At 40.9% G+C, this 21,767-nt stretch overlaps 1 protein-coding gene across 1 annotated transcript in view; it reads left to right on the forward strand.

Annotated features, from left to right (window-relative positions):
• The first annotated feature begins 318 nt into the window (after positions 1 to 318).
• LOC119503554 (retinoic acid receptor beta-like) overlaps positions 319 to 21,767 on the forward strand; it is a 199,212-nt gene continuing 177,763 nt past the window's right edge. The window contains exon 1 of the mRNA XM_037795397.1: positions 319 to 901. The gene's annotated coding sequence lies outside the window, so the exon portion shown is untranslated. The remainder of the gene's footprint in view (positions 902 to 21,767) is intronic.

The raw sequence follows: 21,767 nt of genomic DNA on the forward strand, positions 1-21,767 counted from the left end.
TCAGGTTCCCAGCTTTCAGATGATTTACACCACTTCTATGTGACATCTACTGTTGACCTGCTATCTCCCCTTAAATAGTAATAATAATTTTATTAAAGACCTCCTGTACCCCCCTAAAAAAGACAGAACGGATCTATGTAGATCTCAGAGGGTTAATCAAACATTTTTAATTTAACTTGAAGTAAAATATCAACTTAAAAAACTGATGTGCTCTCTAATCGAGATACATTGTGGACAGTGTTGGAACAGTTTATAAAAGTTGAGCTTTTACTGAAATAAAGTGCTGCCTTATTGGATCAATGTTGAGCCGAAATTCAAAGAACCCTTCAACGATCCAGGACGACATCTTTACATTTTTCTGTCAAGTCTCTGCTGTTCTCCAAAAAGCTGATAATCCCATAAACCCAAACATTTCAGGCGGAATTCAGCTCCCCGTCCTCTCCTCCTGCCAGACTGAAGGGGATTCACTGTGCACCCGCTGAAGTCCTCATCAGTGGAGATGATCTGATGATCTGATGAACTGTGCTGTGCGGTATAAAGCGCCACCTTAATGCTCGTGTCATGTGGTTTTAACGGTGTCGGTTTAACGAGCGCTCCTCCATCTCTCTGGGTTAGACCCCGCACTGCCATGTTGCGGTAGCGCGCCCGCTACAGAGAATAAAGCGCTCCGTCTGCGAGACGCGGCAGCGCGCCGTCGGGTCGGGTACCCTGAGCCAAGAGGACTTCACCTTCAACCACCAACACCTCCTCCACCTCCACACAGAGGAACTAACGGCGGCTCGGCTGTTTGCTCGGCGGCATTCAGGCTATAGAGGTTAAAAGCTGCTGGGAGGGTCGACGAGCTGCAAACTAAAGGATACAAGTTTGACATGAAGATGTCAGGAGCAGCTGCGGGATGCGGGTAAGTTTCTCTGTCTGGATGAACAGGATTCTGCGGCGGTATTGACTCTGTGTGGCGGATACATATTTGTTGATATGTGTTGGAATTAAAAAAGAAAAAGTTATGTGACATGGAAATGTCATGTTGCGAGGCAAAGTGGGTCATCCACGAGGTTTGTTTTGGTGCGTCTGGACGCACACAAACACCTTCAGTCCCAGCACGCTCGCCTTTTTATTATATAGTTTGTATGTGCTGATGCTGCTTTTGGCCATCGCGAATGGATGTGGTGCGTTGGTGGAGACAGTTTGGAAGATGATGATGAAGATGGAGATGATGGTGGTTAAATGTGATGACCCTTATACCTGTTGCAACCCAGGGTTGGGAATTATACCACCAGCCAACCAGCCACCAGCCAAATGCTGGTAAAATATGCAAGTGGCTGCTATAGATTTGCTTCACTAACCAGCCCTAAATAAACAATGGTAATCTATGGAGTGGCTGGTAGATTTTGGAATCTACCAGCAACACAGTGGCAGATGGACAGAAAAGTTGATTTCCAACACTGGTTGCAACCCACAACTGACCAGTGAATTCAGCAATATAGTGCAGAAAAGTGCAGTGATGCATTTTTTGGGCATTTGTTGCTCTTGCACTCTAGCATAAAGGTGCAAACTGCAATGCACATTTCATATACAAGCATTTGCATATGTATTTTTTCCATTTCTTTTCATGTTTGATAAAAAGTAATTGATGTGCAAGAAAGGATAAATGTTTTTTAATGCAGTGCTGGGAAAATGCATGCATTATATCCAGCATATCCAGCAGAAATGCATGGGTTTAACTTGATCCTTGGTTAAAAAAAACAAGATTGTTTGAGCTCCTCTCCTCCTCCTCCTCCTCCTCCTCTTCCTCCTATGAGATCTTCATTGGGAGGCTCAGAGTACCTGAGAGTCACAGAGAGGCTCCTCTCCTCCTGCAGGCTCTGGCAGTGCCTCTCCTCTCCTTTTCAGAGCTCATTTCCCATGCCTTTCATGCCTGCAGTTTAAACCCTTTGATGTTTTCTCAGCGCTGAACCCTGTGCATTGAAACCCTCTCTCCAGTATGTTAATGTTCTCTGATTGACTTATGAATCTTTTAATTAACCCACTTGTATGCACACCGCAGCATTGTCCTCCCCTGAAATGCCATCAGGGAGATGGCATGACAGAGTGACATGCTGTCAACGGGGGATTTCAAAGTCAATGGCAGTTTGTGCTTAAATAAAAAAATGTGATATTGTCTGCAACTTATTTTTCTGTGAGAAATCCTCGTGGTGGATCTGGTGATTAACACTTCAGCTATACACGATGCAATATTAATGACTTTGGAAGATATCAAAGGATGAACCTCAGAGATGCAATAGCCCGAAGTAAGCCTACATTAATAATGTGCTTAATACCATCAGCGATTCCAGTGTTCCTTCAACGCTTTCATGTTCAAATCAAAAGCTTTTTAATTATTCCATACATTTTCATTTTCTCAGGATTTACATTACTGTTTTGTAAGTCTTTTCTCTCTTTTAAAGCCCAGTATCCACTATTTTTGTCAATATTCTTACATTTGTCACTGTAGATTTTTTCATTTTGCAGGTGTGGAGGGTGCATGTGAAATGGGATTAGTCATGTGATTACCACTAACAGTCAGTAGGTGGCAAAGTGCTCTCAGGGATAAGAGGAGATCTATCACGGCGGCTGTGTGACATTCTGAAGGGCAGACTCGCTGTAGTCAAGAGATGCTCAGCTGAGTTTCAAAGACATCGCTGTTGCTTCTCCGTCTCATCCCATTTAAGTCTTCGGAGGATGAAACCCGGGCCTCTTTATAAAAGCAGATTCAACCTTATTACAGTGCTGGAATTTTCCTCACTGCGCTGTCAGAGAGTATAGGCTTCAGATGACTCTGTGTTTGAGGAGTGAGAGTTGAATTCTAATTTGTGTGGAGTGCACTTTAGGGTTACACCGATGCTCTGGTTTGAGGGTTGTTGCAGATGTGTTTCAAAGCTGGATTTACACTATTTGTCAACTGGTTGTATGTAATTCAATGAATTACAAAGGTCCACTTGCCACTTAAAGCAGTAGCGGGTAGAAGTGGAGCAAATATGATTAAAAAAAGTTAAGAAAATGAGAAAGTTTGTGACCCAGCAGCCGTGTTGAGAACAGTTGAGGAAATACCAAGCACCGCCCATCAGCCGGAGCACAGCCAATAGGAACGCTCTCTCAATTAATTTTTTAAAGCCTGAAAACAGAGCCATGAGGAGGAGCAGAAGTCTAGTTATCTCTCAGAACACTTGAATTACAATATGCTGAAAGGTTATTATGGAATTTTTGGCCCAATGATGCCAAAAAATATATGGCCTACTGCCACTTTAAAGGGGACATATCATAAAAAACTCACTTTTTCAGTGCTTGTGCTCATACATTTGGGTATCTGGAGTGCCTACCAACCCACAAACTGTGAAATAAGACAACCCAGTCAGTTGTTTTGTGGGAATCATAGCTGTCAATCATTTATAGCATAACATAACTAATTATAACCAGGGCTGTCAATCAATTAAAATAGTTAATCACGATTAATCGCAAATTAATCACACTTTTTTTTTATCTGTTCAAAATGTACCTTAAAGGAAGATTTGTCAAGTATTTAATACTCTTATCAACATGGGAGTGGACAAATATCTTGCTTTATGCAAATGCATGTACTGTATATATTTATTATAGCGTCTACTGATGAACACATTTTGTAAGCTGTTATTTACAGTGGTACAATGGAATGATTTGGATTCCCACTCCATGCATAGCAGGATGGAAACCCTGGCAATGTCTGTGCCTTGCTCGGGGGGAATGGAACCCCAAGCTCTGGCAGTGTTAGCACAACCATGTTAGTCACGGACAGCCTGTTCAACAGTATAGGCTTGCGATCAAGTTATTTTCTTGTGAAGCAGAGAGCCAAGCATTTATCAGTATGTAAGTTACAGAAGCTGAATGGCTAATTTGGCTTGTTCTATCACTGCACAGAAGGAACTTTTTTCAACCTAAAATGAGCTCTCAGTACCAGGTGCAAGGAAGAGGTCATGATGAAATTAGGTTTTCGATTAACTCAGACCTTCTGTGGCTTGCTCTAAGTCACAGGACTCCTACTTACTATACCCACTGCCATCGTTACTTTAGTTTTTTTTTGTCGAATGAATGCCAACTTGTTTTGCTTTGGCACTTTAAAAGCCAATTGATATAACCTACCCAAAACTACAGCTATGTCCCATTTCAGGAGCTCTTTGAGGTGAGGGCAGAAATGGCCGTTGATTGACTGGCTTCAGGGTTGAACCTGCATGTGTATGGTTTGTTTGCCACCTTGCAGCTTTATTATGCAAATGCATTTGTGAAGTTACTATATGATTGGCCAACAAATAACAGAGTTTTGTACGCATAGCCCATAAACCGTATAAAATATGTACGTAGTCTTCGTAACGTCACCCGCAGGTTTCTGAAGAGCAAAAATGAGGCGGCTCCGGCCATCGCCATCTTGGCAGTGACGACTCAAAAATGGGCAAAGAGGTGGAGCGTGGATGGAGCTGGGGTGGGCCGAATGAAGCCTGGTTGCTGAATTACGACCACCTAGCTCGAAGCTACCAAGCTAGCTGAGGCTAAGGAGCTAGGCTATATCAAGGCAGAGAACGGGCTATACTCTGTGTAGCCAGCTAACGTCAACCCTGTGGTCTTGTTGCTCCCGGTTGGTACCGGTGCTAGCATATAAATAAAATATCAAGTTAATTACAGTTAGCAATTCACAAGTTTTCAAGTTAATTAACGTTAGCAAGTAACAAGTTTTTAAGTTAGTTAACATTAGCAAATAACACGTTTTTAAGTTAGTGAACATTAGCAAGTTACAAGTTTTTAATTTAGTTAACGTTTGCAAGTAACACGTTTTCAAATTAATTCATGTTAGCCAGTACATTATTAAGTAACTTAGGCCTAACAGTAGCAACTAAAAAAGTTTTAAAAATAATTAATATTTGTAAGTTTCCAAGTTAAACATTTCATATGGCAGCTTATCTAATTTTCAGGTTGTAGCTACAGGTTGGGAATATTATCTGGACCGCCTCTTAAACCTCCAGTGTTTCTGTCCTCTCAGCCAACAAAACGTCATAACAGATTTATTTTAGTTATTTGTAAATTTAGGTCCTCCTTGCAAATGTCGAGAGTAAAATCTAATCAGATTTGGACGGATTCTGATTCATTAAAATGCTATTGAACCTGAACCACATTCGACTGAGACATCCCCTGAAATCAGACACAGCTTATAAATAATTTGGCGCACAACGGACATCTCTGTTGTGGCTACAGCAACACCTTGATGCAGAAGTATACCTGAGACTGTAGAGCCTATCGAGTCAAACTCCCAACCCTGGCGGGTATACCTGCCTTTGCTTTACCAGTTAAGCTTTACCAGTGCAGTTAATGTGCATTGTACATTAGCAAGGCAATGCCGAGATGAAACAATGTCAGCTATACATCCACGCACAATCGATGCTCTTTCACATGGAAATTTAGCACTTAACACGGATATCACAAACAACAGCCGTTGCACTGTTCATCTCGCTATCGCATTATCTACTACAAGTGATATTATAATTAAACACGTATGGCGAGGGGATGCAGTAAATGAGTAAGATGGACCATGTAATGTGGAGAGTCAAGGAGTGGAGGGGTGGGAAAAGAGAAGACAAGATTATAGAGAAGCCTTTGATGCCGAGTCTGGCTATGGGAATCCTAGTGTGCCTTCAGGGGAAAGCTCCTCTCACACAACATCAATAATGAATGAAAGATATCTTGTTCAGTGGAAGACTGAACTTAACTGGCATACTGATTTGTTACCATGAACCTTATGTAAAAATTGCATCAGTGTGTTTGCTATGCTTCATTAGCCAGATAAGGAGCAGTCGCTGATGACAATGGAGGGAGGACGGGTGGGGTGTTCAAACAATAACCCTTGAAAAAAAGAAGACTTTGTGCATCTTATTTTCCCAAATTTCCATTGTTTGGAATCACTTCCTAACTGATGAGGTGTTAATTTGTTTTCCAAGGCAAAGAATACCAAAGTGGTGGATTTTTATTCCAATTGGAATCAAGGAGGTGTCAGTACTGCCAGTGTGCAGTATTTGGGGGCATAAATCATGCATAAGAATTATTCATCTGAGTGTAGAAAATACTAATTTGTAATATAAAATATTAAAGCCAATGCTGAGGTGACTTAAACTTGCATTATTTCTAATAGCCAGCAGGGGGCGACTCCTCTGGTTGCAAAACAAAGTCTGATTGTATAGAAGTCTATGAGATTTGTAAACATGAGTTTATGGTCTCAATCGCTAGTTTCAAGTCTTCTTCAATACAGCATGATGTTCATTTAGTAAATTATGGTCCCATTTAGAGTCAAATAGACCATAAAGCAGGGGATGCTTTAGGGGGCTACCTTGTGATTGACATGTCGCTTACCACGGCGTTGTCCGGTCTGGGAGTTGTCCTCATTTTTGTCTTATAACTTTAACACTTGAATTATACAGTACGTATATAATTGTAATATTTTGGTCCCCTAAAAATGTCTTAATCAGCGTTCGGTTGTACTTACCTCCACCCTTTTGTGTCACTTCTGGCTGCAAAAAAACAAGATGGCGACGGCCAAATTAAAAAACTCGAGGCTTCAAAACAGCAGTCCACAAACCAATGGGTGACGTCACAGTGACTACGTCCACTTCTTGTATACACTCTATGGTGGTAATTTTCGTGCACCAAGTATTTGCCAGGCTTTATGGACAGGATTTTTGAGGAGCCATAGCAAACGTGTCCTTCAAAATATGTATATTACTACTAAACAGATTTGCCTGATACGTTTGGATGAAAACATGATGGCTGCATGGAACATGATTTGTATTGACACAAGACCCTGGCATCAATACAATGCAACAATGTATGTCCCGAGCAAGTTTATTGGCCCTGATCCTGATCGTTAAACACTGAGTCTGATTCGATATCTACCTAATAATAATATCAATATCTGACAGTGGCTTGCAGAGAACAAACAAACCCGACAACAGCCAAGTTTTATTTTGCCCAGTTATCAAGTTACTCACAAAATGTATGTTAGAAAGTTGTGGCTAATGTAAATGTGATGGTCAGATGGCTAAAAATAAGAAGCTTTTTCATTCACACACACTAATTTTCACTTACATATGCAGCAAAATGCTGCACTGTAGAGCCCAGCTGTGGCAAAGGAGAGCAGCGCTGCAACACTGAGGTGGAGAAAAGTATTCAGTAGAGCATGTATGGATTCTGACATTCAGTTATACTTTGTGGCTTGTGTCCTAGACAGTTGTCATTACAACGATTTCAGACCCTCGGATTCCTTTCCTAGCTTTTACATTTATTTTCTCCAGTGACCTTGTGGATTCTGCTCTTGGGTCATGGTACATGCAGAACTCATCGGACAAAGTGCAGGATTTTAGGCTACAAAAACTCTTTAATCTTAAAGGAGCAGTATTTAGGATTTGCTGACATCTAGCGGTGAGGTTGTAGATTGCAACCAACTGAAACTCCTCTTGTGTGCCAAGCGTGTAAGAGACGCAAAAATGTGAAAACCTGAAAAGCCCTCTCTAGAGCCAGTGTTTGGTTTGTCTGTTCTGGGCTACTGTAGAAACATGGCAGCCGGCTCCGTGAAGAGGACCCACTCCCTATGTAGATATAAACGATTCATTCTAAGGTAACAAAAACATGATTCTTAATTTCCGGTGATTATACGCCAAAGAAACCATACTTATTAATATTATATTCAATTTCTGCCAATAGATCCCCTTAAATGCTACACACTGTTCCTTTAAGACAAGAGAGAAGAAAAATCCTGGCATAGAAAAATTAAACATGGTGTCATTGTCACTGTTGACTTTTTAAAAGGAAAAGTCTGGTGCTATTGTATATTTTTCTTCTTGTCTACAAATCCCACGAATAGACCAAAACCAACAGTGGATTTTTACTACTTTTACTACCAAGTATTGTGCGTGTATCCAAAGCCTGATATATCTACTTCCTCTGTGCCATAGAGCTCCATTGTTGTCTAAAAACTATTACAAACACATCAGTTCAGCCACACTGTTGCACTGACTGACATATTCCTTCATTATAATGAACACACACTGGAGTTTATTTTGACACAATCCCACATACACCGTCCTGCTGCCGCTAATACTCACTAAAGCACCAAACGGGGATTCATCCGCTGCTGAAAATAGTCCCCAACTAATAAACTATGTCCTCCTGTTTGAGTAGTGTTTGTTAAAAACTACAGTGACCAGCTGTTAGGAAATGACAGCTTGACAGTAAGTACACCTTGAGTATGTACATTCATTATAAAGTGATTATCCTGAGTGATAATATAACAGTATGCAGGGGGACAGTACTCTGTAGCGTGATTACTGACCCACTTTAAGCACTGATTTGATTCATCTCATGTAAAAAGACACATGCTTAGTCAACACATCCAAATAGAGGAAAACGTTCTACAAACAATCAACGGCCACAAAGTCTTACATTCTTCTTTCTCCATCATCTTCAACATCTTCAACATCCAGAACAGCGTCGACACTAAACTGCACAAACACAATACAGGCACACGGCATCTCTGTGCGTCTCCGAGCCACTCCTCTGTACAGTTTCAACACCACGCAGTTCGTCACCAGGGCTTATTGATTCTTTAAGCTATTTAACCTGCGGGACGAACACAGAGTGATTTTAATGAATTAATCACATGCTGAATTCCCTTACAAAACTGTCCATGAAATGATTATGATACAGTCTGCCGTATCTAAGTGAGGAGGCCGAGCCGACGATAATTCACTGTGATGGTGATGTTCGGTGTGGAAGCGCTGACTCTTTCATGTACTGCACTTCCCACCTTATAACTATTTCAACAGGGAGGAGAACTGGGATTTCTCTGCAGCAGAAGTTATTTGAAGGGCATGTTACTCTGCTTTAAATACTGTTTTAATTTGCAATGCAAATGCCTCTCATCTGAATAATCCTCTCGGTTGAAACTCTGGCATCATCGCGCTCTGTAATGTGTCTGTCGCAGGCTCTCTGCTGTGGTAAAACACTCGTACTCTTTGTCGGTCTCTGCTTGCTCGGTGCAGTCTGAGCTAAAAGGTCACATACACGGTGATTGTTTTACACCTTCTCACAGATCTGAATGAGCGGGGTTTCTAAAGTCAGGGCGGGTCACACGATGCTAAACGTTGTTGGACTGAAAGGAGTTTTCAGAAGTTGATAAACAGACAGTTTTGGACTGAAGCCAATAATCAAAGTCATATTAATTCGGTTAGATGAATAATCAAGCAAACTACATTATAAATCAGAAGTGCATGCTGGGTCCAAGTGTGAACTGAAAAACCCGGGGCCCTTTGTCCAATTTCCTTTTCTATAGTAGGGCACTTGGTAAGCTATGCATTCAACAGTATACCATTCATAAACATTAGGGCTGTCAGAGTTAACGCGATAATAATGCATTTGTTTTGACGCCACTAATTTCTTTAACGCGCCTCTTAAAACTCCTCCGTCAGGCCCGGGCCGCTATTCGATCTTTCGGAGGATGTAGCGGGCTCAGTTAGAGTAAAGATACTGGCATCATATGAAACTAGCAAACCTAAGGATTCCATTGGTACCAACCATGTCATACTAGCTTTCTGCAAAGGAGGCTAAATAACGCTCCAAACTTACGCTAAATTTTGGCGAGGAAAAACTGGCATTGCCATTTTTAAAGGGGTCCCTTGACCTCTGACCTCAAGATATGTGAATGAAAATGGGCTCTATGGGTACCCACGAGTCTCCCCTTTACAGACATGATAATCACATGCAGTTATGGGCAGTGTGTTATTTTCGCCTATACTAAAAATGGTGTATTTGAATACTTCTGCATACTGGGGTCCATAAATAGTCTTAGTATTACATAAATTGGGTATCACTGGAAAGCTGAGACTCTTGTGGATCCACTGAATTGAATTGTCACCTGGTGCCTGAATTTTGTGATTTCCTTTCCACCATAACTTGATGCAGAAATGGGTGTATAAAAATTCACTAGAATGCAGGAATTAAGTGTTTGACGCCCCCCAGATGTTCCGCTTAATACGTGGCCCCTCGAATGTTGAAACGACCGACACCTACGCCCTTGACCGTAATCGTCTGATCCTAGAATCGCCCCTCCTGCGGGGGTATACTTTACGGGTGTGACTATAGTATATCCTCCTCAATCTGTCCAGCCTCTTTCCTTGCTTATTCTCATGGCATGAAGTCCACCCAGCCTCCTAAAATAGTTTTTAATCATTTTGAGCTCAGCATCAACTCAGCTGTGGCAAATTAGTAATTTATTTTTTGTTAAATTGTTTTATAATTAAGTCTTTATTGATTTTTTTGAGCGATCAATCAGTCATTTAACATAAAGAAATTCACATTACACAGGAAAGCCTTCTAAAAATTTGCTTTGGGTTCTGTCTGAACACAAGAACCAGCCAATAGAACAGACCCTCATTGAGAGTGTGTGGCTTACACTTTCTTACTGTCACCTCATTTGGTACATTAAGGCCATGCTCACTGCTGCAGAGTTATAGACAGTCTTTTGTAAAGTTGGTGTATTTTTCTGTAAGGTGGTTTTAGCTCAGCGGTGAACTTTTCCCCTTCTGTCGCTGCTGTCTCCACAGTACAGGTGGTGGTACTCCTTCCACAGCAGCAAAGTCGCTGTCAAACTTTCTTAAATGTGGATTTATATTTGACATAATGGTTGAGAAGTGCATTGCAGTATAGTTCTAATGGTGACTGTAACAAGAGTAGAGACAATCCCTCCATCTTCTTCCTCAATTCTCTTCCTCTTTCTCTCACTTCTTTGCTTCATTTTTCACCCCAATTCACTCTCTCTCATCATCCCTCACTTCTCAAATGAGTTGATTTCTTTCTATTCTTGTTTTTCTAAAAGTAATTAAAGCAACCACATTGGAAAATTGTGTTCAGATACACCCCCCACTCAGCAATGAGACTTAGCTGCCTTTTAATATGCAGAAAGTTGTCGGTCTTAATGAACTACACTTGAGTAAGTCTAGTTAACAACAGATGAACACGCTCATGCTGCTCACACTCCAGTTCTTTTTCCTGCTGAGAGCTGAGTCAAGTCACTAATTATGACGAGTCTGAATCATCAGAGTTTGATCCTCTGTTTAATTACAGCCTGTATAGCTGTCTGACCCCTGCAGCCCTCTGAAAATCAACTTCTGACAGGCCAAAGATGAGTCAGACCATGAATACTGATGAATAAACAACACAAAATACTTGCCTGTGGATATTATATATCTACGGCTTTTATTGTGAAAGGTAACAGCGAGAGGAGTGGATCTGGTCTACGTTGCTTTTGTGAAAGTTGAAAAGAGAAATAAAGTTTGCCGTCTTGGTTCGGACTACGGAGCATCCGTGTTGTTGTTTTATAAATATAAGCGCAACTCAACCCATTACGGACAACGTGATTGATGCCTTTATTCACAGTGCGAAAGCTCAGAAAAACAACCTTGTTTCAGAAAAAAATGTGGTTGCTTTTTCACATTGTAATATTCGCATTCTGTGGGAAAGTATACATGACAAAACAGTTCGAAAAAGTATATTTTTTCTCATAAATTTGCCCCTTTAATCTGAGATAATATTCAACTTTTTTTCTAGTAAATTTATGACTTTAATGTCAGAAAATCTGAGTTTATTCTTGCATATTTATGACTTTATAATCTCGCAAATTTGCGAGTTATTTCTTGTAAATTTGCCCCTTTAATCTCAGATAATATCCAAATTTTTTTTCTTGTAAATTTCCGATTTTAATCTCAGAAAATCTATGTTTTTCCTCGTATATTTATGACTCTATAATGTTGCAAGTTTGAGTTTTTTTCTCGTAATTTTTAAAACTTTTCGACTTTAATTTTTTTCTCTGAATTTCACCTCCCTCCCCCTGCTTTATACTTACTATCCTTTTTTTTTTGTTTTTTTACCTACAATGGCCTTAATATGCTGTCGTAGTTATACTGGGGTTGCAAGCAGAAATTATTTTTTAGACTCTCTTTGATCTTATGTGGAAGGGCATTCAAACATCTGAAGTTGCATAGTTGTCTGCAGAAGAACCTGGATAAGCTGCGGTCTTGGAAAATAAAATGCAGAATACAAAAAATAGGCAATTATAGATGACATTTTTTTTTTCAATTTCATAATTTCTTGATCAGCTCATCAGCAACTGAATTGAAGATCTTGGAGTGTTTTTTCTCAATGCACCGATCTCAGCCCACTGGTAGCGTCTTCAAACAAGCTTTTCTTCAGCAGCCATATTTCCAATTTTGCTCGAGTTGTCTTGCCTCGTCTACAATCTAACTGAATTAAACTTTAAAAATAATTTCAGAAATTCAAAAAAATAATACACCATGGGAAAAACTAGAATGCATTTTTCATTTGCTTTCATTTTATGCACGGCACTATGGTTGTATTTAACTGCAGATGATTATTGTATGAATCATTGTTCACTATTCCACACGGAAAACATGATGATGAAACTCTGCACGTCTCAGAAAACAATAAGTTTCCTCTGAGGAAAACTCTCCACAGGATTAGAGACTGACACTGGGGATAGAAGTTTTCAGATGACTCATTGTTTATAACTGAATGAAATAAATTTAACAGAAATTAATAAAGAAACAAAACTTGTATAAATCACTGTGATGGATTACAATACCGATCTAGTGGGCAACCGCAGGTCTGAAAAGTGAAGCCAATGCTGAAGTGCCTTAAACTTGCATTCTTTCTAACAGCCAGCAGGGGGCGACTCCTCTGGTTGCAAAAAGAAGTCCGATTGTATAGAAGTCTATGAGAAAATGAGCCTACTTCTCACTTGATTTATTACCTCAGTAAACATTGTAAACATGAGTTTATGGTCTCAATCGCTAGTTTCAAGTCTTCTTCAATACAGCATGATGTTCATTTAGTGAATTATGGTCCCATTCAGAGTTCTTACGGTAGTCCACAAACCAATGGGTGACATCACAACGACTACGTCCACTTATTATATACAATCTGTTTGTACCTACAGTATCTCAACTGAATTATGATTGAATCTGTTGGTTGGTTTGTGTACTGAAATGAACAGAAAGAAGCAGTCAGCAGTATTGTAAATACAGAAAATGTATAGTTACCTTGGATAAATGTGAAAACACCGTTATACTCCTTTAAGATAAATCTAATCAATGATTTCAGACTATTTCAAAGCAAAATAATCATTTATAGGTTCAACTGATGAAAGAAATTGAAAATGTCTTACTTGTAACCACTTGGTTCCAGCAGCTTCAGTTCACAATCGCACACAATATTATCACTAACTAGCACTTAACATAATTTCCATTATTTTGATTTGTAATTTCCAGCTGGTGGTATTAACAGTAGCAGCTTGCGGCGGTGTGTGTACTGTACAGCGTGCAGTGTGTTTCTGTGTTTACTGTTGGTGAGTGATGATTCACCTCTCACTGAACCTTCAGAGTCGATGGTTGCCAGAGTGGCTGTTGGCAAATTCGTCGCCACACTGTGCCAAGCGTTTGTACCCGTTCGCTGTGTCTGGCGAGGGGAGGAGGGAGGGGGGTGGTGGTGTCCCTGGCACCTCGCCGCCCTCCCTCCCCCCCCTGCTCCTCAAAGACGACAATGATAAGAGGGAGGGGGGGTATGCGGGGTGTGAAAATCCTCTTCAGATTCTCAGCTTGTGGAGCCAGAGCCATTCAATATGTTCCTGAAAATCCTCCTGAATGAAGCCGAGCGGAGGGAGCGCTGTGTCAACACGCATCGTCCTGGTATTTAACTGTCGCCGACGGTTATTTATGCCTCGCGTGTACATCATTCCTGAGGTTTATTTTTGGGCAAGTTAGCAGAAACGGTGACTGGTTCAGTGTGAGGACACAACTCTGGAACCCCACCTTGTCCTCCTTGTCTCCTTCCTGCTCACCTTCCGTCTCTCTTCCTGTCGGGACACAGCGGGCCGGGCCGTGGCCCTGTCAGTTAGTTTGTTAGTTAGACCTGTGGAGCTTCAGCATCCTCAGTGACAGCTGATACAGAGAGAGCTCGAGAGCTCACTGAGTGAATTCTACTTGTTTCGATCACCTTGGTGCTTAAAATGACCGTCAACAACAGTTGTAACCAACTGACTTGAGATTTTGCTTCTAACACAGTGTCTATACGCAGGAGGCGTAGCGGGATCAGCACGTCCCCATACAACTAAACCGCGTTCTCAATTACGTTTCGAGGGAAACATATTTTCTCTCGGATCACGGTCGCCTTTTTAAACAGTCTTTAATATGTGGTTAACGTTGTCAATTGAACCAGGACAAAACAAATAATGCAACAACACTACTTAGTTTGGTTTAGGCAACAAAACTACTGGGTTAGGTTTAGTAAGAAAAACATTATGGCAGTGAAAGTTAACACGATAATAACAAGTTAACGCAAATTTGTTTTAACGTCGCTAATTTCATTAACGCAACTTGCGCTTTTTAGGTTGTAGCGGGCTCAGTTTTAAAGCTAGATTGAAGATACTGGTATCATATGAAACTAGAAAAACCTAAGGAATCCATTGGTACCAACCACTAGCTTGTTGCAAAGGAGGTTAAATTTCAGCGAGGAAAAACGGACATGGCCATTTTCAAAGGGGGCCCCTTGACCTCTGACCTCAAGATATGTGAATGAAAAAGGGTTCTATGGGTACCCACTAGTCTCCCCTTTACAGACATGCCCACTTTATGATAATCACATGCAGTTTGGGGCAAGACATAGGCAAGTCAGCACACTGACATATTTTGATTTGAGCATATTTTTTATGCTAAATGCAGTACCTGTGAGGGCTTCTGGACTTGTTTTGTGTTGTTGATTGATTTCTAATAATAAATATATACATACATTTGTATAAAGCAGCATTATTGCCCACTCCCATGTTGATAAGAGTATTAAATACTTGAGAAATCTCCATTTAAGGTACAATTTTACGATTGACTATGGACAATCATGAGATTAATCACAATTAAATATTTTAATTGACAGCCCTACTGTAGTAAAAAATCATCACGGTTTGGCTTGAAATGACTACGTTTCACACGGGACATGAACAGTGTTCTCCGGAGGGGAAGTCCTGTGTTTGTTTGACGCATCCACCATCCCTCTCACCCGCCTGCAGTGGACTTTCTCACTTGTTATATTTTTGTTACGCTTATTATTATACCACATAACTTTCAATAATGGTTGCTCGATATACAACGTTACCTGCTCTGTGCGTTGTTTATTGTGCTACAACACGTGCTGCAGCATCCGCCTACTTACAAAGGTATTTGTAATATGTCAAAGACAAATCCGCGTCAAAATGTTTCCTTCCAAATGTAATTGAGAATGTAGTTTAGTTGTATGAGAACTTTTAGGAAACAGGGCTGTAAGTGTAGGTGTCGGTCACCAGCGTTTTGGCAGCACTCAGAGCCCAGTACTGTGATTATGTGCTGCTGTTCTCCCCCAATCACTACACTGATATCAGTCTCCTCATCTCACTGATGGAGAGAAAGGGAACAGGGGATGTGATGGGATGATGTCACCGTGTACCAGTAAGGCAGGTTAGAGGAATTGTTCAGCACCAAATACTGTTTGTATACTCCTCCAGTTTCTGCCCGTTATAGTAGTTTCTGAGTTTATCATGTACTAACAATGTCATTTCACCGTCTAATGATTCCACATGAGCAACATTAGTTGTTTTTTTTATTGACAAAAATCAAATTTAGTTGTATACTCAGTGGAGGGGAAGCGTGGCGATTACTAACAGGGAACTGGAATGTTAATTAGGCTCGGTCATTTCACTCGCTGCAAATACACATTTCTGGCCCTGGGGAGGACATTCCTGACATTCCTGCTCATTTTTAGAATAAACGGAAATAGGAGAGTCTCTCTTTCTTTTGTCAGGTGCGAGGGTATGGAGCTCTCAGCGCTGCTATTCTTATGAAGTAGGAGTTGATGGTGTGCATTTGATGTCTAAATGTGGCAAATAATCTGATGCAGTTACTGTAAAAACATGGTTATCCTAAAGAAGATTACTTATTCCATCACCTAGGAGCACAGATTATGACTGGTGGTAATAATTATCGGTCACATGAAACCCTTTTGTGATTTTAAAAATCTGACGCATCCATTCTAATCTATGTACGGCCATGCTGTTGATACATGTGATGATCTGATAATGCTTTTTGAAGCTTTTAACCAAGCGGTTCCTTATTAATGTAAGTCCCATTTACATGCCGAGCTGTCGTCTGTACTCACTTTCAGGTCTTATTCAGGTTAATCTGCCTACATGAACCTCTGAGTGAGCCTCTCTCAGTTTTCATGAATAAACCAGTTAACACAATATTCCCTCTGCCCCTCACTGAGCAGTTGTGTCTTCTAGCTAATAAAGGGGAGAGAGGACCACGATAGCATATATGAGTTTACTATGTGTTCATGATGAAAATCAAAAGTGAAAGAGTCAAGATGTTTTGTGGCCAGTGTCACGGGAATATTTGTTTTTAAAAATATGATGCTGGAAGTCCTTTCCCATCCATAGTACTGAGGTCAAACATGCGTTAATGTTAATGTAGTAGACCAGTTTGAGACATTCAAGTTCCAATATGCTACCACTAATGGTGGTCTTGCACTACAAGTCAGTAGGGTCGTCCTGTCTAGGGTAGTGATCAACAGCGAATATTCGAAACTTCGGCCGGGGGGATAACTCAACCAGCAGTGTGCGGGGGACCGCCGTGACCGGAGGGGCGCTTTAACCTCTCGGTCAGTAGGCAGCATGGGCTCATGTCATTAAAGCAGCACAACTTGTGCTTGCACACTCAGAGGCTTCCCCGACACGTTTTTTCAAACAAAATGTGTCACGATGAGTACGCCTCGGGTGGACGGTGCACACACGCCTCTGTTCAACGCTCAGCATCTCCTTTCCTCATCCCTCTGGGTGCGAGAGTGTGGACATACCTCAAAGTCACATTTGCGGGCCCTCTCCCTCCTAAACGACGACGTTTGAAGGCTGGAGGCTTCTGCTCGGGCCCTTTTGGTTCCGAGCCCCGCGTGTGTCACGCTCCGACATAAATAATCGACGGCGACGAGGGCTCTTGGCCCGTCTCCATGTTGTGATTCGGGAAGGACTCAGCCCAGACATTTCTCTGTTCTCGGCTGAGATGGACAGCATAGCACTGCAACACATGTCCATCCATCCCTGGACAGGTCGCCAGACACGGAGAGAACATGCAAACTCCACACAGAAGGACCCCAAGCTGGGTTTGAACATGCCAGCCTCGTGCTGTGAGGCGCCAGTGCTAACCACTGCACTGCCGAAACACATCTTTTGGTTTAATTAAAGACATTAACTTTGAAGTTTTCTGTTATTCTACGGTATTGTTGCTTTTATTTGTATTTGTTATTGATTAAGAAGCATTTTCCATAAGGTTTGGCGTGTTTAATGCATGTTTGGGGTTAATAAAACAACAACAAAAAAACAAATACCCGAATCCGAAAACCGAAAACCTACACAATGAACGAATATCTTAGTAGTCAAATATTTGGGTCCAACCCTTCAAATCAGGTGGCGGATTAGTCCGTAAGGCTTGAGGTGCCATCATGTCATATGTGTGCCATCTATGATAATTATTCTCCAGTAAAATACCTCGACGCAAACTCTCCCGACCACATTCAAAGCTCCTCCGCCTCTGAACACTTCAGTAGGCAACACGCTTCTGTCTCTTCACATTTCATCCATCTCACCTCGGGGCTGATGGGATCCATCACCTCTTCTGAGGCCCCCTGACCCGGTCTAGTTAGTCCAGTCACGTCTGCAGGCCCCTCCGAGCCGCCTTAAACACCGCACAGATCATCTGGTCTCAGCCTGCTTTGATCTCACAGAGACGGCACCTGCTTCTGAAAAGGCTGAATCCATACTAAAGCTTTCGGACTTCACAATGCCGAACCAATCTAGCAAATGATGCCGGGGATACGAGGAGCCTTTCAAATGTTTTTTTGATTTCCACCTCTTTAGTGAGATGGACTCCGCCGAGGCATCCACAGAAAGAAAAAAAAAAAAGACACCGAGAGTATCGCTGACTGGGCGGCCAACAGAATACAAATGGGCACTTTCATATTTAGCCCTGGAGAAATGTGTTACTCCTGTGCACCAAAGGCTCAATGATCTGCTGTGTGCTGTAGAGAGGAGCTTTTGACAACAGACACTCGCTTTCTATTTATTTTCCCTAGCAGCTCTTACAGTCTGTGTCCTGGGGAGGTTAAGATATGATATGATTAATGATGAGGTGAATTGTTATTGATCCCTGCGAGGAACTGAGGCTGTCGTAGCAAATTGTGTTGTAATAGGATACAACAAAAAGGGAAAAACAGAAGAGAAATGAGCATAAACAAAAGAACGTAATCGTATATATCAAAGGAAAATGTGTTGTATGCAGCATTATGATGGTGTGGAAAATAGAAAAATGTCTTGAGACAAAGGAATAATGACAAAAAGAATAATATTGATGAAAACATACATTTTGTTATGTTCACATTAAGCAAATGTACAGTAGCAGAAACATCTGACTAAAGCAGATGACAAATCAAGCCGTTTGCTTCTCCAGCACCGGCAAGAATATGAAAATAAATGTAAAAAAAAAAATTTGATGAGATGTAGCACGGTATTTTCTCAGGTGTGATCCTATTGCAAAAAAAGTGATTTTTCCCACACTTCAGTGCAGAGTTAATAGAAAGGGGCTACTCAAATGGAAAAAAAGTGAAAATAAATTGTAATAAAATAAGCAAAAACCAATCAATCAATCAATGAAGAAAGAGGGGGGCTTCGTGTCATGTTCCTGTTCAGGCTGCTCTCAGACACATTTTGTAGCTATACCTGTGAAATGTAATGCAATGTAATTCATATACAGTTTATACCACATGTAATCCACATTATCGTGAACCAGGAAGTATAAAGAGTGATAGAATCTGCGTAGGGAGGAGGTCGGGGAGGATGGGTGCATGGGTCAAAAAACATCAGACTTTTCGCCCAGGAAACCGGTGTTGGTACCTCGTGTGAGACCAGATATCAAGGTTGATTTATTTGTCACGTAACTTCCGTACTTAATTTACATCATTTCCTGAGTTATTTTAACCCAAACCACGATATTTTCCTAAAGTTAACTAAGTAGTTTTGTTGCCTAAAACTAACCGATGGAAGCATATTTTGAAAAGCCTGGAACGGTAACTGACACGTGTTGCTGGACATTCGTAGAAAGAACACACGAAAGATGAGGAATAACTTTTCGTAACATATCATACGATTTCTGTCCTTGGTTTTATTTTTTTATTAATGCTGTTAGTGAGGAAGTCAAAGATGGTTTTCTATAGTGATCAATTAAGTTTCTGTAAAGTTCCGAAAACAATTACTAACTAATCGACAAACCAACTTTCTGAATTACTGATTTACGAACTGACTAAATAACCAGCCCGTTCACAAGAAAAGGCGTATGAATGCCACGATAATGCACAAGGCATTTAGCGTGCAATCGCCGTTCTTACTTTAGGCGTGTCATTTGTACGCCATGTAGTGTGACTACAATATAAATGTATCTTCGTAAAGCTAATGCTAGTAATGTAGAATGAAAGCCAGAAAGACCGCTTATGGCGAGTTTACGTACTTATTTTAAGCCCAACCACGACGTTTTTCCAAAACCTAACTAACTGGTTTTGGACACGCGTAGTGTCTTTGTAATATCGCGCTAGCTATACACCTTTCCATGAGACTGGGTTGAAATAACTTTCCAACTAACTGACTGAAAGACTGATGGACTGACATATAAAATAAAACTGACAGTAGTGTCAATATTCCTTATCCATCATTGCTTTACCAGTCAGTAATCAGTATTTGTGTTAAATTGCGTTTACTGTATAATATTAATATTTACTATGGAATAGGAACACAAAGTGTTTATCCAGTGGTGTTATGAAATTGTTTCAAAAGCTAAATTAACATCCCACTGAGCAATAGACGTCTTTTCCACATATATCCCGGTTCTAGACCATATATTAAAAATATCATTACATATTTTAAAAATTAATAAAAACCTGCAAATATGTAACACTGAACACCCCCGTGTTTTTTTTTGGTCATACACACAGATTCACAGATTGAAACAACATCAAGACTAGACGTCTACTAATCTTTTACTTTTCAACCTTGAATAACCTTTCAAATAACCATTATCTAAACTAATCTAAACTAAACGTCTACAGACAAATAGACGTATTATATACATCTATTAAAAGTATTTTCAACGTCAAATTGCTCAGTGGGATGGATTAACATCTCAACAGATAACATGGCGTATAATTCTTCATTTTAAAGTGGAAACAGACATCATTCCAACTCCTGGAGTGTACGGCGAGGATCCTACTGTTTGAGTACAGCAGCGTGTGTGTGTGTGTGTGTGTGTGTGTGTGTGTGTATGTTGTACTGCATACAGTAGTGTGTACTGTAGGCGAGTAAGCTCTTTTGACCTTGCTGCTGTTTCTTCGATTTTCACTACTCACACTGAGTCAGACAAATATAATGTGGTGCATTGATCAAGTCAGGATTGAAATAAACCTCCCTCTCCCACGCCATCACTCTCTAGCTTTCTCTCTCTCTCTCTCTCTCTCTCTCTCACACACACAAGCAAAACAAAAATGCTGATTAATTGCATGTTGCGGCGGATGATAGATGGTGACCTCTGTTTTGCCTTAGCTGTTGTCATTGTCCCACGGCATGAAGGATGAACACGAGAACACAGACCAATGATCTTTTCCCCATCCAGCCCAGTGCCTCTGAGTCTGAATAATTCAATTTGTATCCACCAAAGCTGCATTTGTCATAGCTGGTATGTTCTCTCGGGCTCTTTACCCAGGATGCTTTGCTCTATACACTTTGATTCACCACATTCAGGTTTCAAGAGCTCAATCCCGCACACACGGGGGAAGCCGGGGTGATGGTATTTCACAGCGCTGAACCATCTCCATGACAACTGAGCAAACTAGCCCGCGTGATATGGCTGTAGGAAGTAGACCATGTGGTAAAACTTATATATTGAGCAATATTGAGTCTTATTTACGTAGTTTTGGTGATCACTTATATCAGTTATGATAACATCGTATTAACCAAATTACTACAGAAAGTTAAACAGTGGACAACCTCCAAGTCTGAAAAGTGAAGTCAATGCAGAAGTGCCTTAAACTTGCATTCTTTCTAACCGCCAGCAGGAGGCGACTCCTCTGGTTGCAAAAACACTGATTGTATAGCAGTCTATGAGAAAATGAGCCTACTTCTGACTTGGTTTATTACCTCAGTAAACATTGTAAACATGAGTTTATGGTCTCCATCGCTAGTTTCAAGTCTTCTTCAATACAGCATGATGTTCATTTAGTAAATTATGGTCCCATTTAGAGTCAAATAGACCATAAAGCAGGGGATGCTTTAGGGCGTGGCTACCTTGTGATTGACAGGTTTCTACCACGGCGTTGTCCGGTCTGGGAGTTGTCCGTGTTTTCGTCTCACAACTTTAACCCTTTCACAGTGTGTTTTCAGTTCATGAAAGATAATTGTAACATTTTGGTCGCCTAAAAATGTCTTATTCAGCGTTTGGTTGTACTTAGCTCCACCCTCTCGTGTCACTTCTGGTTGCCAAAAACTAAGATGGTGACAGCCAAAATACCGAACACGAAGGTTCAAAACTACA

The sequence above is a fragment of the Sebastes umbrosus genome, chromosome 15 (assembly GCF_015220745.1).
Source record: "Sebastes umbrosus isolate fSebUmb1 chromosome 15, fSebUmb1.pri, whole genome shotgun sequence".
In the NCBI taxonomy this organism is placed as follows: Eukaryota; Metazoa; Chordata; class Actinopteri; order Perciformes; family Sebastidae; genus Sebastes; species Sebastes umbrosus.